The sequence below is a fragment of the Chiloscyllium plagiosum genome, chromosome 9, assembly GCF_004010195.1.
Source record: "Chiloscyllium plagiosum isolate BGI_BamShark_2017 chromosome 9, ASM401019v2, whole genome shotgun sequence".
Lineage (NCBI taxonomy): Eukaryota > Metazoa > Chordata > Chondrichthyes > Orectolobiformes > Hemiscylliidae > Chiloscyllium > Chiloscyllium plagiosum.
In genome coordinates, this window is record NC_057718.1 from 70350941 (window position 1) to 70365777 (window position 14837).

Here is a 14837-nt window from a genome sequence, read left to right on the forward strand (position 1 = left end):
CTCGAGGAACTCTGGGAATTTGTCGAGGTAACTCGGCGTCGCCGGGATAGAGCCCAACTGGCGCTCAACCGCTGGAGTCCTTTGAACGAGTTTACTGGTCGGCCCACGCTGCCCGCCAGGCGCCTGGGCTTGATGTCATGAGCGAAAGCGAGTCAGGAACTTCCTGGGGGCGCTCCTGGTGAGGGCGAGGAACTTCTGTGCCCCTCCCGCGTCCTCCCTGTAAATATGTATATAGGTTTTTAACTGTACTGGTGGTGGTTGCACAACGCTTCCGACATGGAGACAACTATAGCCAGCCTCAACATCAACGGCAGCAGGGAGTCACAGCGCAGATTCCAGACCCTCTCGGTCCTCCGGGGCGGGAGATATGCGGTGTGCTTCCTGCAAGAAACCCACACTACCCCGGGAGACGAAGCCACCTGGCTCCTGGAGTGGCGATGGGGGGTCTACATGAGTCACTTCTCCCGCAGATCTGGCGGGGTGGCTATCTTGTTGGCCCCGCATTTTCAGCCGGAGATCTTGGGGGTCAGCGAGCTTCTTTGAAGAAGTGTCCACTCATCTTTCTTCCATCGACGAGAACCAGTGCGTCGTCCTCGGGGGAGATTTTAACTGTGTCCTCGAGGGCAATGACCACGGCGGTGCCCACACTGGCTGGGCGTGGGGGAGGAGGTTGGGGGACTTGGTCAAGTCCTTCGACCTGGTGGACGTCTGGCGGAATCTCCATCCCGACTCCATCGCCTTCACCTTCGTGAGGCCTGGGGTCGGAGCGTCCAGAATCGACCGCCTGTACGTTTCGCCGGCGTACGCCTCCTGTTTTCCGAAGGCCTCCACACGGCAGGTGTCGTGCACTGACCATCACCTGGTGTGGGCAGAACTCCTTCAGTTTGGCGCCAGGCTCGGCTCCGCATACTGGCACTTTAACAACCTGCTGCTGGAGGACGAGCAGTTCCGGGACTCGTTTCGTCACTTCTGGGCCGGCTGGAGAAGGAAGCAGGGAAGCTTCCCCTCCCTGAGGCTACGGTAGGACGTGGGCAAGGCTCACGTCCACGTCTTCTGTCAGGAGTACGCGAGGGGGTCGACGAAGAGGCGGAAATCCAGGATCGGGGAGTTGGAGAGGGAGATGCTCGACCTGGAGTCTCGCCTCGGTCAGCCCGACGCAGACCCGGCCCTGCACGGGGCGTACGAAGAGAAGAAGGCCACGCTCCGGGACCTGCAGCTCGTCGGGGCACGTACGTGAGGTCGCGGATCCAGCTCCTCCAGGACCTGGACCGCGGCTCCCCCTTCTTCTACTCGCTGGCAAAAAAGGCGTGGCACTCGTCAGCAGCTCCTTGTGCTGCTGGCCGACGACAGGTCCCTCGTCTCGGATCAGGAGGGCATCAGGGCCCACGTCCGAAACTATTATATGGCTCTGTCCTCTCCGGATCCATCCAGCAAGGATGCTGTGGGAGGACCTGCCGCAGCTCAGCCCGGAGGACGCCGGAAGGCTCGACGCTCCCATCACTTTAGAGGAGCTGACTGCGCCCTCGACCGGCTCTCGAGGGGCAAGTCCCCGGGGCTGAACGGGCTGACTGTGGAGTTCTTCAGGGCGTTCTGGGATGTCCTGGGGAGCGACTACGCACAGGTCCTGGGGGAGTGTCTAAATGCTGGAGAGCTGCCCCTTTTTTGGCGCAGGGCGGTCATCGTCCTGCTGCCAAAGAAGGGGGACCTTCGTTCCTTGAGGCTCGCCTAGGCCGCTGGACGGGACTGCTCCGAGTGCTATCTTACAGGAGTCGAGTGCTGGTCATAAACCAGCTGGTGGCCGCCATGCTGTGGTACCGGCTGGTCACTTTGGTCCCTCCTCCTGGCTTTGTCGCTGACATCCAGAGAACGTTGGTCGACTTCTTCTGGGACAAAAAGATGCACTGGGTCACTGTGCAGGTCCTGAGTCTCCCTATTGTGGAGGGCGGTCAGTCGCTGGTGTACGTCCACACCCAGGTCGCGACGTTCTGCCTTCAGACCTTGCAGCGATACCTTTACGTCGAGCCTCCTCCTAGGTGGTGCGCCCTGGCGACGTATCTTTTCCGCCAGGTGCGTAACCTCAACTACGACACGCAGCTCCTGTTCGTCGACCGTGACGGTTTGGAGGTCGCCCTCAAGATGCTGCCTGTCTTTTACCAGGATCTGATCACTGTCTGGAACATGGTCGAATCGCGTCGCGCCTACCCTCCGGCAGGAGTAGCGGCTGTCGTCAGGGAGCCGTTGCTCAGGAATCCGCACCTCCGTACTCGCAGGCAATTTAGCATGGCCAATTCACCTAACCTGCACATCTTTGGACTGGGAAGAAACCGGAGCACCCAGAGGAAACCCACGCAGACACGGGGCGAACGTGCAAACTCCACACAGTCAGTCGCCTGAGGTGGGAATTGAACCCTACTCTCTGGCGCTGTGAGGCAGCAGTGCTAACTACTGTGCCACCGTGCCGCGCACACACACACATCATCTATTGCATCCTCTGCACCCGATGTGGCCTCCTCTATATTGGGGAGACAGGTCGCCTATTGCGGAGCGTTTCAGAAAACACCTCTGGGACACCCAGACCAACTAACCCAACCACCCTGTGGCTCAACACTTCAACTCCCCCTCCCACTCCACCAAGGATATGCAGGTCTTTGGACTCCTCCATCACCAGTCAGCACCGCCTTCCTAACCTGCAATCTTCTTCCTGACCTCTCCGCCGACCTCTCCGTCTGACCTATCACCCTCACCTTGACCTCTTTCCACCTATCACATTTCCGACACCCCTCCCCCAAGTCCCTCCTCCCTACCTTTTATCTTAGCCGGCTGGACAAACTTTTCTCATTCCTGAAGAAGGGCTTATGCCCGAAACGTCGATTCTCCTGTTCCCTGGATGCTGCCTGACCTGCTGCGCTTTTCCAGCAACACATTTTCAGCTAGTGGAATAAAGGCAAAACTAGCCATTAGGATACAAAACTGGCTCGAAGGTAGAAGACAAAGGATGATGATGGAGGGTTGCTTTTCAAACTGGAGGCCTGTGAATGGTGGTGCCACAAGGATTGGTGCTGGGTCCAGTACTTTTCATTATTTATACATTGATTTTGATGTGAACATAGGAGGTATAGTTAGTATGTTTGTAGATGACACCAAAACTGGAGGTGTAGTAGACAGTGAAGAAGGTTACCTCAGAGTACAATGGGATCTTGCTCAGCTGAGCCAATGGGCTGAGGAGTGGCAGATGGAGTTTAATTTAGATAAATGTGAGGTGCTTCAGTTTGGAAAAGCAAGTCAGAGCAGGACTTAAATACTTAATGGTGAGGCCCTGGGGAGTGTTGCTGAACAAAGCGACCTCGGAGTGCAAGTTCATAGTTCCTTGAAAGTGGAGTCACAAGTAGATTGGATAGTGAAGAAGGCGTTTGGCATGCTTTATTGAGCAAAGCACTGCATATCGGAGTTGGGAGGTCATGTACAGGAAACAATGTACAGGACATTGTTTCGGCCACTTTTGAAATATTGCGTGCAATTCTGGTCTCCTTCCCATCAGAAGGATGTTCTGAAATTGAAAGTTCTCAGAAAAGATTTATCAGGATGTTGCCAGGGTTGAAGGATTTGAGCTATAGGGAGAGGCTGATGGGTGGTGCTGTATTCTCTGGAGTGTCGGAGGGAACACTCCAGGGAGGCTGAGGGGTGACCTTATAGATGTTTATAAAATCATGAGGGCATGGATAGGATAAATAGACAAGGTCTTTTCCCTGGGGTGGGTGAGTCCAGAACTAGGGGGCATATGTTTAGGGTGAGCATGGAAAGATAAAGGTACCTAAGAGACAACTTTTTCACAGAGTGGTGCAAGTATGGAATGAGCTGCCAGAGGAAATGGTGGAGGCTAGTACAACACAGCGTTTAAAAGGCATCTGGAAGGGTATATGAATAGGAAGGGTTTAGACATATGGGCCAAGTGCTGGAGAATGGGACTAGATTAGATTAGGATATCTGGTCAGCATGGATGAGTTGGACCGAAGGGTTTGTTTCTGTCTTGTACATATCTATGACTCTAAAGCCAACGTTAATTTTCATACAGAAAACTATGCTGAATATGAAGTTTCATGAAAGAGACATTTATGCATTCCCATGATATTGGTTGGTTGGAAAAGGATGGAGTGAAGCTATAGATTGTTAGTGTGTGAAATTTGTGACCCAGTTGCTTATGTAAAGAATGCAGATTATTGGTGTGAACATGTTCAGATCATTTCAGGTCAAAAGGTATCTGTGAAACAAGTTATGAGAATGGTAAATATGGGCTATCACTTTTCAACAATCTTCTAATTTTAATATCTGAAATCTTCATAGACGAAAGTGATTTTTTTGAAGAAGACAACACTGATCTAACATGACAGCTGTGATGACTTGGCCATGTTGAGACAGGCTCATGAAATCATCACTGAATAAGTATCAGTTTGAATCAAAAACAAAACTGTTATAAAAGGCACTAAAACTTTCTGAAAGTTATACATTGGAATACAAGTTGCCTGCAGATCATTCAACTTGATGGGCGTGAGGGGAATGACATTAGACACCAGAATCTAAAAAAGAATTGTATTTCAAGTAATAGCTTTTGAGCAGCAAAACAAAAATAGAAAGAAAGAAATACAAATTGATGATAATGAGAAGTTGGAAGATTCTCCCTCCCTGTATGTCTCAACGTCAAAATTGTTATCTGGTGAAAAAGTTACGTGAGACAACAGCCATTTTTGGAGCACTTAAAATCTACAAACTTCCCCACTGATGTAGAATATGAGTCTGCAATTAAACAGCTGACTATAATAATCAATAGGGAGATAATGGCTTAATGATCTTATTGCTGGACCTGAGACCCAGATAAATCCAGAGACCCAGGTAAAGTTCTGGGGACCCAGGTATAAATCCCATCCCAGCAGATGGTGGAATTTGAATTTTAAAAAAAAAGTCTGGAATTAAGAGCCTAATAATGACTGTGAATTAATTGTCAGGAAAAACTCATCTACTTCACTTAGGCCCTTTAGGGAAGGAAACTGCCGTCCTTACCTGGTCCAATCTACTTGTGACTCCAGGCCACACAGACCCCTGGGCAATTAGGGATGGGCAATAAATGCTGGTCTAGTCAGCGATGCTCACATCCCATGAATGCATTCAAAAGAATGACAGCCAACTTGATTTCATTGACTCATTGTCTCCATTATAAGCTTTTCTTCTTCACTGGCTTGCTATCAACCATTCCTTTGTCTGCCTAACTTTCTTTTTCTCTCTCTGGGCTCTGTTTCAACCTAACTTAAAGAAGGGCTTTTGCCCGAAACGTCGATTTCACTGCTCCTCGGATGCTGCCTGAACTGCTGTGCTCTTCCAGCACCACTGATCCAGAATCTGGTTTCCAGCATCTGCAGTTATTGTTTTTACCTAACTTGAATAACTAGTTACCAACGTCATCTTATCTTTCATCATCTTATCCCTTGATTTTTATCTTTATTTTTCAAGTAATCAGCATCCTCTGGATGTCTGTCCCTAATCAATTGAAAACCAGTTTCAAGGTGTGTTTCTTTAGCTGCACTGGAGCCTGAACACTATCGTTTGACGTGAATGTGCTCTGGTGGCTACTCAAATTGTTTACATTTTTTGATCCTTTGCTGGCTCCGTGCAGTACTGGATAGTGTAACCTGCCAGGAGTTTGGGTAGGAAGATTTGGTGAAAGGAATTAATCTTTCCAATAAGCAGAGAAGGGAGGAGGCCTTTAATATTATGACTGCCACCCAGTATATAAACAACTGATGTCATAGCTTAGGGAATAGCAAGAAAAAGCAATAAAAACCAGAGACTGAGTCAAACATATTTATTTAATCACTTTGAAACACAAGATTTCCAGTGTCATAAAATAGCAAAAAATGTTTGTCTTCTGATTATTAATGCCAGATAGAAATTGTATTTCACATGAGTATTTTGTGACTCAAGCTGGTATGCAAACATAATTTGAAAGGTAACAAAAAAATATTAATGAGAAAAAGCTCTTCAACTCTCAATTGTATATTTTCTTTATTAACTCTGCATGGAGTAAACTCAATCATGGCGCCCTTTGTGCTGTTGTTTAGATTTATCAATACATTTTTCAGCAGTCCTCTCCAATTTTGATATGGAGACACCATTAAAAGAGGATGAAGAAAGAAAAACCAGCAAAAGTTGCAAATGATGCATACTGGACCAACTCATCCTGCATACCTCAAAATGAATCTCCAGTATAACTAGATATTTCCAAGTATTTCGTTTTTTGTTTTATTCCCCTGGAGCTGGACACCATTTGAAGAATGTGAAGGAGAAAGAGGGATATCATTTTTTTAAAAAAGAGAGAAGGGGGAACACTATTTGAAAAGGAGGTAATTTTTTTCAAAAAGAGCATGAAGTGAGCAGAAGTACCATTTAAAAGGATGGTTGGTGTGGACTTGTTGGGCCAAAAGGCCTGGTTACACACTGTAGGGGAATCTAATCTAAACCTTGCCTATCCAAATGTCTTTTAAATGTTGTAATTGTACTCAGCTCTACCATGTCCTCTAGCAGCTCGTTCCATATACATATCACCTTCTGTGTGAAAACGTTGCCCCTCAGGTGCATTTCAAACCTTTCCTCTCCCATGGTTTGTCTCACCAAAATGCAACACCTTGTATTTATCTAAGTTGAACTCCAACTGCCATTCCTCAGCCCACTGGCCTAGTTGATCAAAATCCCATTTTATTCTTCATTGTCCACAATATCATCAATTTTGCTGGCATCTGCAAACTTACTAACCATGCCTCCTATAATCTCATGCAAATCATTTCTATAAATGACGAACAACAGTGGACCCAGCACCAATCCTTGCACCAAGGATCCAGCCTGAACAACAATCCTCTACCATCACCGTCTCTGCCTTCTATTGGTGTATAGTCCCTTCTTAAATAATGGCACAGCATTAGCAATCCTTCAGTCTTCTGGCACCTCATCCGTGGCTGTTGATGATATAAATATCTCTGCTAGAGAGGCCCACAATTTTTTCATTAGCCTCCCACAATCTCCTGGGGTACACTTGATCAAGTCCCGGGGACTTATCTACCTTCTTGCATTTTAAGACCTCCCGCACCTCCTCTTCTGTTCTATGAACTCTTTTCACGACATCACTATTTGTTTCCCAGAGTTCCCAACTTTCTGTGTCTTTCACCATAGTAAATACTGACATGAAGTATTTGTTTAGGATCTCATCCACCTCCTATGGTTCCATGCAGACATGACCTCATTCATCTTTAAGGAGCCCTGTTCTCTCCCTAGTCACTCTTTTGCCCTTAATATACTTTTAGAATCTCTTTGGATTCTCCTTAGCCTTATCTGAGCTACATCATGACCCTTTTTTCCCTCTTACGTGTACTGTTACAGCTCCCCCCCCTCCAACCCCATACTCCTCAAGGGTATGCCATCAGTCAATACCTGACATATGCCTCCTTTTTCTTGACCACAGCCTCAATATCTCTAGTCATCCAATTGTCCTTACTCCTGCCAGCCTTGCCCTTCACACTAACTGGAAAATGCTGTTCCTGAACTCTCGTTATCACACTGTTGAATGGCTTCCAGTTTCCAGACAAGCCTTTACCTGTGGACAGCCTCCCCCAATCAACTTTTAAAAGTTCCTGTTTAATACCATCAAAATTGATCCTGCCTCAGTTTAGAACTTTAATTTGTGGACCTGGCCTTTTTTTTCAATTACTATTTTAAAAATAATAGAATTATGGTCACTGATCCCAAAGTGCTCCTCCCCTAACATTTCAGTCACTTGCCCTGCCTTATTTCCAAGGCAGAGGTCTAGTTCTGTCCCTTCTCTAGTATCTACAAATTAATTGAGAACATTTTCTTGAACACACTTAACAAGTTCCTCCCTAGTCCAAGCCCTTAGTACTCTGGCAGTTCCAGTCTAAGTATGGAAAGTTTAAATCCTCTACTATTACAACCCTATTATTCCTATATCTATCTACATATTTGCTTCTCAATTTCCACAGCAATTGGGGGGGTTCTATAGTAAAATCCCATCAAATGCTCACCCCTTCTTCTTTCTCAGTTCCACCCGTACAATTTTGCTGGGTGATTCCCCCAGGAATAGCCTCCCTAAGTACTGCCATGATGTTTCCCTCCTTCATGTAAACTCCTCCTTCTCTCGTTTCCCCTTCTATCTTTCCTATACCATCTATATACCAGAACATTTAACTGGTGTTGAGAATTCCAGACATTCGCTAACTCCAAAAGAAGAAATTCCTTTGCATCTCAGTTACAAAGTAAGTGTATCTTTATTTATGATTATGTCCCCTAGTTTGATGTTCCCTCATTAGTGGGAACATATTCTCAACATCTACCCTGACAAGACACCTCAAAATCCTATATGTTTCATTAGACCAGCCCTCATTCTTCTAAACTCCAATGAATAAACCTGTTTAGAATTTCTTGAAGAGGTTGAACAGCAATTTTTCTTTCTCCACTGAAAACTTCACAAAGATACGTGAAAATTAAGAAGTAGAACCTGATAGCCTATATGAGTCTTAAAAAATTGTGGCAGAAATGGTAGAGATCTTCCAAATGATGTACCAAAACTCATTAGATTCTGTAAGAGTGGACTAGAAAATAGCAAATGTAACACCTTTTTCAAGACAGGCAGGAAATAGAAAGCATCAAGTAATAGTCCAGTTATGCTACCTTATGCTGGAAGCAATTTTCAGAATCCATTATTAGGGAGATAGTAACAAGTTACTAAGAAAATTAAAATGGGATCAAGCAGAATCAACATCATTTGTGAAAGTGAAATATGGTTTAATTTATTAGCAAAGTTTGAGGAAGCAACAAGCAAGGTGGCTCAAAACAACAAAATGTTGGAGATCACAGTGGGTCAGATAGCATCCATGGGGAGAGGACAAACTAATGTTCCGAATCTAAATGACTCTTCATCAGAGCTGAAGTCAAGGTGGCTAAAAGGGAGCCAAAGATGTGGTCTATTTAAATTTTCAAAAGACATTTGATAAAGTTCCACATCAAAGTTTATAAAATAAAAGTTCATGATGCAAGGGTAACAAATTAACATGGATAAAGAAATGGTTTGTTTACATGAAGAAGGGACAATGGATAAATGATTTTTTTTTTAGTTGGGAAGTTGTAACTAGTGCATTGCCACAAGGCTCAATCCTGGGTGCTTCAACTGGTCATCATCAATATCAATGATTTTAATGAAAAGACCAAATGCATGTTGGCTAAATGTATAATGACACCAAGATAGATAGGAAATAAATGAATAAAAGGAGGTAAAAAGTCCACAAATGAATGAGCAGAAGTTTAGTAATTGGAGTATAATGTGGACAAATGTGAACTTGTCTACTCGATTACCCTTTCAGCTATTCTTCATATCAATGCAGTTTTACTAATTTAATAGGAAATTGCGGAACACAGTGGTGGAGAGGGATCTAGGTGTCCTGGTACATCAATCTCAAAAGCATGCAGCCAGAGTAAATGATTAGGAAGGTAAATGGAATGTTGGTACTTCTTTTGTTTTATTTTTTTCATGAGACATGGATATTCCTGGCAAGGCCAGTACTTGTTGCCCACCCCTAATTGCCCTTGAAATGAGTAGCTTGCTAGGCCATTTCAGACGATAGTTAAGAGTCAACCATATTGTGGGTCAGGAGTCACATGTAGGTCATGATGACAGATTTTTAAAAAGTATATTGGCAACCAGTTTGGTTTTTACAATCGTCACTGATAGTTTTTCTGGTCACCGCTACTGAGACGAGCTTTATATTCAAAATTTATTAATTAAATTTAGTTCCAACCAGTGTTATTACATTTGCCTGAATGGAACCTCCTGTTCCATTATGCTTGACTCTGTGGCCAGAACATACTCGAAATTAAAATAGGTTTAGATGTTGCCATTAATTAAAAGTGTTTTGGGTATTTATTTTGTCTTGTTACAGTCATGCAAGCATTGAACATTCAACTAGTGTTATTAATATATGTTATGAATTATTGAAAAAAAACAAAATTACTGTGAATTTTGTAAATAAGAAACAGAATGGGCAATTGTTAGGGACTAGGTTTATAATTATAATTCCAGCCTTGGCCAACTGCCTGTGTGAGTTTGCACATTCTCCTCCTTTCTGCATGGATTTCCTCTGGGTGCTCCGGTTTCCTCCCACAGTCCAAAAGATGTGCAGGTTAGGTGAATTGGCCATGCTAAATTGCCCATGTGTTCAGGGATGGGTACGCTCGCTGCATTAGTCAGGGGAAATGTAGAGGAGGAGTAGTAGGGAAATGGTTCTCGGATGGAACCACTTTTGGCGAGTCGGTGTGGACTTGTTGGGCCAACACTGTAGGGTTTCTATGATTCTAGAAACAGAAATTGCTGGAAAAGCTCAGCAGGTCTGGCAGTATCTGTAGAGAGACATCAAAGTTAACGTTCAGGATCAAGACACTCTTCCTCAGGACTGATGGTAGCTGGAAAGTCTTCTGCATATAAAGCAACATTTTCCTAGTTACCATCAACTACGAGGAAACATTAACACTGATTTCTCTCCACAGATGCTGCCAGACCTGTTGAGCTTTTCCAGCAGTTTCTGTTTTTGTTGTTGGTTATGAATTATTGATGCTTATTGAAAGCTCAGTGTGAGCAGAAAACTAGCACAATATCTGCCTCTTAGCTAGAGGAATTCCTGGAACCTGGAAACAGCCTTAAGCATTAAAGGGGAAAAGAATTCCATGGATCTTTTTTGCAAATTTATGCATAGTTTGAAGTGTAAATTTACTGAAATTAAAATGACATTAATTAAATCTATCTTCTTATTATTAACAATCTTCTTATTAACAATGATACACAGTGTTCCATTGTTTTTTTTTCCAAGGATTTATTAGTCACTGTTATAGAACATAGAATATAGAATGTTACAGTGCAGCTCTGCATCTTATCCATGCCCTTTGGGGCGGCGTAGTGGTTAGCACTGCTGCCTCACAGCACCAGGTCCCAGGTTCAATTCCAGCCTCGGGTGACTGTCTGTGTGGAGTTTGTGAGGGTTTTCTCCGGGTCCTCTGGTTTCCTCCCACAGTCCAAAGATGTGCAAGTCAGGTGAATTGGCCATGCTAAATTGCCCATAGTGTTAGGTGTGTTAGCCAGAGAGAAATGGGTCTGGGTGGGTTACTCTTCAGAGGGTCGGCGTGGACTGGTTGGGCCTAAGGGCCTGTTTCCACACTGTAGGGAATCTAATCTAATTCACAACATCCTTTGGCACTATCCACAACTCTGCCTAGTGTCATCCACAAATGTACTACCCCATCCTTCTACACTCACATTCAGATCATTTATAAAAATGGCAAACAGCAGTGGTCCCAAAATAGATCTTTGCAGCACACCACTGGTAACTGAGATCCAAGATGAACATTTCCATCAACCACCAACCTCTATCGTCTTTCAGCTAGCCAATTTCTGATCCAAACCGTTAAACCACCTTCAATCCTAAAACTCTGTATTTTGTGTAATAGCCTACCGTGTGAAACTTATCAAACGCCGTACTGAAGTCTAAATACACCACATCAACCACTTTACCTTCATCCACCTGTTTTGTCACCTTCTTGAAGAACTCAATAAGGTTAGTGAGTGTTAACTACCCCTAATCAAATTGTTCCTTTCCAGATTATTATAAATCCAATCTCATACAACCTTTTCCAACACCTTAACCACAACTGACGTAAGGCTCACTGGCTATAATAATCAGGGTTGGACTAGAAGCACTTAATGAATACATTTTGCCAATATTCCCTTTGGAAAAGGGCAATGTCAGTGAGATTGCAGAGATATAGGCTCACTGGCCTATAATTACCAGGGCTGTTCCAACTCCCCTGCTTAAACAAGGGAACAGCATTTGCTATCCTCCAGTCTTCTGGCACTACTCCTGTCGACAACGATGACATAAAGATCAAAGGCAAAGGCTCTGTAATCTCCTCCCTGGCAGAGGGTCTTATCTATTTTAAGATCTTCCAAAATTGTTTTCACCTCCTCTTTGTCAACTGCAATCCTATCTAATCTAGTAGCCTGTATCTTGGTATTCTCACTAACATTGCCTTTTTCCAATGTGAATACTGGCAAAAAGTATTCATTAAATACTTCTCCTACATCCTCAGATCCCACACACAACTTCCTACTACTGTCTTTAATTGGCACTAATCTTACTCTAGTCATTTTTTTATTCCTGATATACCTATGGAAGGCCTTAGGATTTTCCTTGTTCCTATCCGCCAACAACTTCACATGTCCCCTCCCTCCTGGCTCTTCTTAGCCCTCTCTTTAGATCTTTTCTGCCTAACTTATAACTCTCAAGCCCCCTAACTGAGCCTTCATGCCTCATCCTCAGATACGTCTTCTTTCTCTTGACAAGAGTTTCAACTTCTTTAATGGAAATGTGTTGCTGGAAAAGCGCAGCAGGTCAGGCAGCATCTAGGGAACAGGAGAATCGACGTTTCGGGCACTAGCCCTTTCTTCTTTAGTAAACCATGGCTCCCTCTCGACAACTACCTCCCTACCTGATAGGTATATAGTTACCAAGGACTTGCAATAGCTGTTCTTTGAATGAGCTCCACATTTCAAGTGTGTTCACCCCCTGCAGTTTCCTTCCCCATTCTATGCATCCTAAATCTTGTCTAATCACATCATAATTGCCTTTCCCCAGTAATACTTCTTGCCCTGCGGTATATACCTATCCCTGCCCATCGCTATTGTAAACATAAGTGAATTGTGGTCACTATCGCCAAAGTGCTCACCTACCTCTAAATCTAACACCTGGCCGGGTTCCTTCCCCAGTACCAAATCCAATATGTCATCGCCCCTTGTTGGCCTGTCTACATACTGTGTCAGAAAACCCTCCTGCACACATTGAACAAAAGATGACCCATCTAAACTACTTGAACTATAGTGTTCCCAGTCAATATTGGGGAAGTTAAAGTCCCCCATAATAACTATCGTATTACTCTTGCTCCGATCGAGAATCATCTTTGCTATCTTTTCCTCTACATCCCTCGAACAATTCGGAGGTCTATAAAAAACTCCCAACAGGGTGCCCTCTCCTTTCCTGTTTCTAACCTCAGCCCAAACTACTTCAGTGGATAGGTCCTCAAACTATCTCACCTGCTGTAATACTACCCTTGATTAACAATGCCACCTGCCCCCCCCACCCTGCTTTTTTACCATTTTCTCTGTTCTTACTGAAACATCTAAACCCTGGAATCTGCAACATTCCTGTCCCTCCTCTAGCTATGTCTCTGAATTGGACACAACATCAAAATCCCAGGGTAAAATTGGCCTGGAATATTGGCCTTGATTTTTATGTCCTCTTTGTCTACAGGAGTAGTGCCAGAAGACTGGAGGATAGCAAATGTGGTTCCCTTGTTCAAAAAGGGGAGTAGGGATAACCCTAGTAACTATAGGCCGGTGAGTCTCACTTCTGTTGTGGGCAAAGTCTTAGAGAGAATTGTAAGGGATAGGATTTATGCACATCTGGGTAGGAATAATGTGATCAAGGATAGTCAGCATGGTTTTGTGAAGGGCAAGTCGTGCCTCACAAACCTTATTGAATTCTTTGAAAAGGTGACGAAGGAGGTTGATGAGGGGAAAGCGGTAGATGTGGTATATATGGATTTTAGTAAGGCGTTTGATAACGTTCCCCATGGTAGGCTACTGCAGAAAATACAGAGATATGGCATTGAGGGTGAGTTGGAGGTTTGGATTAGGAATTGGCTGGATGGAAGAAGACAGAGGGTAGTAGTTGATGGCAAAGTTTCTTCATGGAGTGCCGTCACTAGCGGTGTTCCGCAAGGATCTGTTTTGGGACCATTGCTGTTTGTCATTTTTATAAATGACATGGAAGAGGGGTTAGAAGGTTGGGTGAGCAAGTTTGCGGATGACACAAAAGTCGGAGGAGTTGTTGACAGTGAGGAAGGATCTGGCAGGTTACAGCAGGATATAGAGAAGCTGCAGAGCTGGGCAGAAAGGTGGCAGATGGAATACAATGTAGCTAAGTGCGAGGTGATTCACTTTGGGAAGAATAACAAAAAGATGGGGTACTGGGCTAATGATCGGATACTTGGTAGTGTGGATGAGCAGAGGGATCTTGGTGTCCATGTACACAGATCTCTGAAAGTTGCCACCCAGGTAAATAGTGCGGTGAGGAAGGCATATGGCGTACTGGCTTTTATTGGTAGAGGAATTCAGTTCCGGAGTCCTGAGGTCATGATGCAGTTGTATAAGACTCTGGTACGGCCGCATCTGGAATATTGTGTGCAGTTTTGGTCACCATACTATAGGAAGGATGTGGAGGCACTGGAACGGGTGCAGAGGAGGTTTACCAGGATGTTGCCTGGTATGGAAGGAAAATCGTATGAGGAAAGACTGAGGCACCTGGGGCTGTTTTCACTAGAGAAAAGAAGGTTTACGGGTGACTTGATTGAGGTGTACAAGATGATTAGGGGGTGAGATAGGGTCGACAGTATGAACCTTTGCCCGCGTATTGAGACGGGTATTACAAGGGGGCATAGCTTTAAAGTAAGGGGTGTAGATATAGGACTGAAGTTAGGGGTAGGTCCTTCACTCAGCGAGTCGTAAGTTCATCGAATGCCCTGCCAGTAGCAGTGGTGGACCCTCCCTCTTTATGGGCATTTAAGAGGGCATTGGATAGGTATATGGAGGATAGTGGGTTAGTGTAGTTCAGGTGGGCTTGGATCGGCGCAACATCGAGGGCCAAAGAGCCTGTACTGCGCTGTATTCTTCTATATTCTAT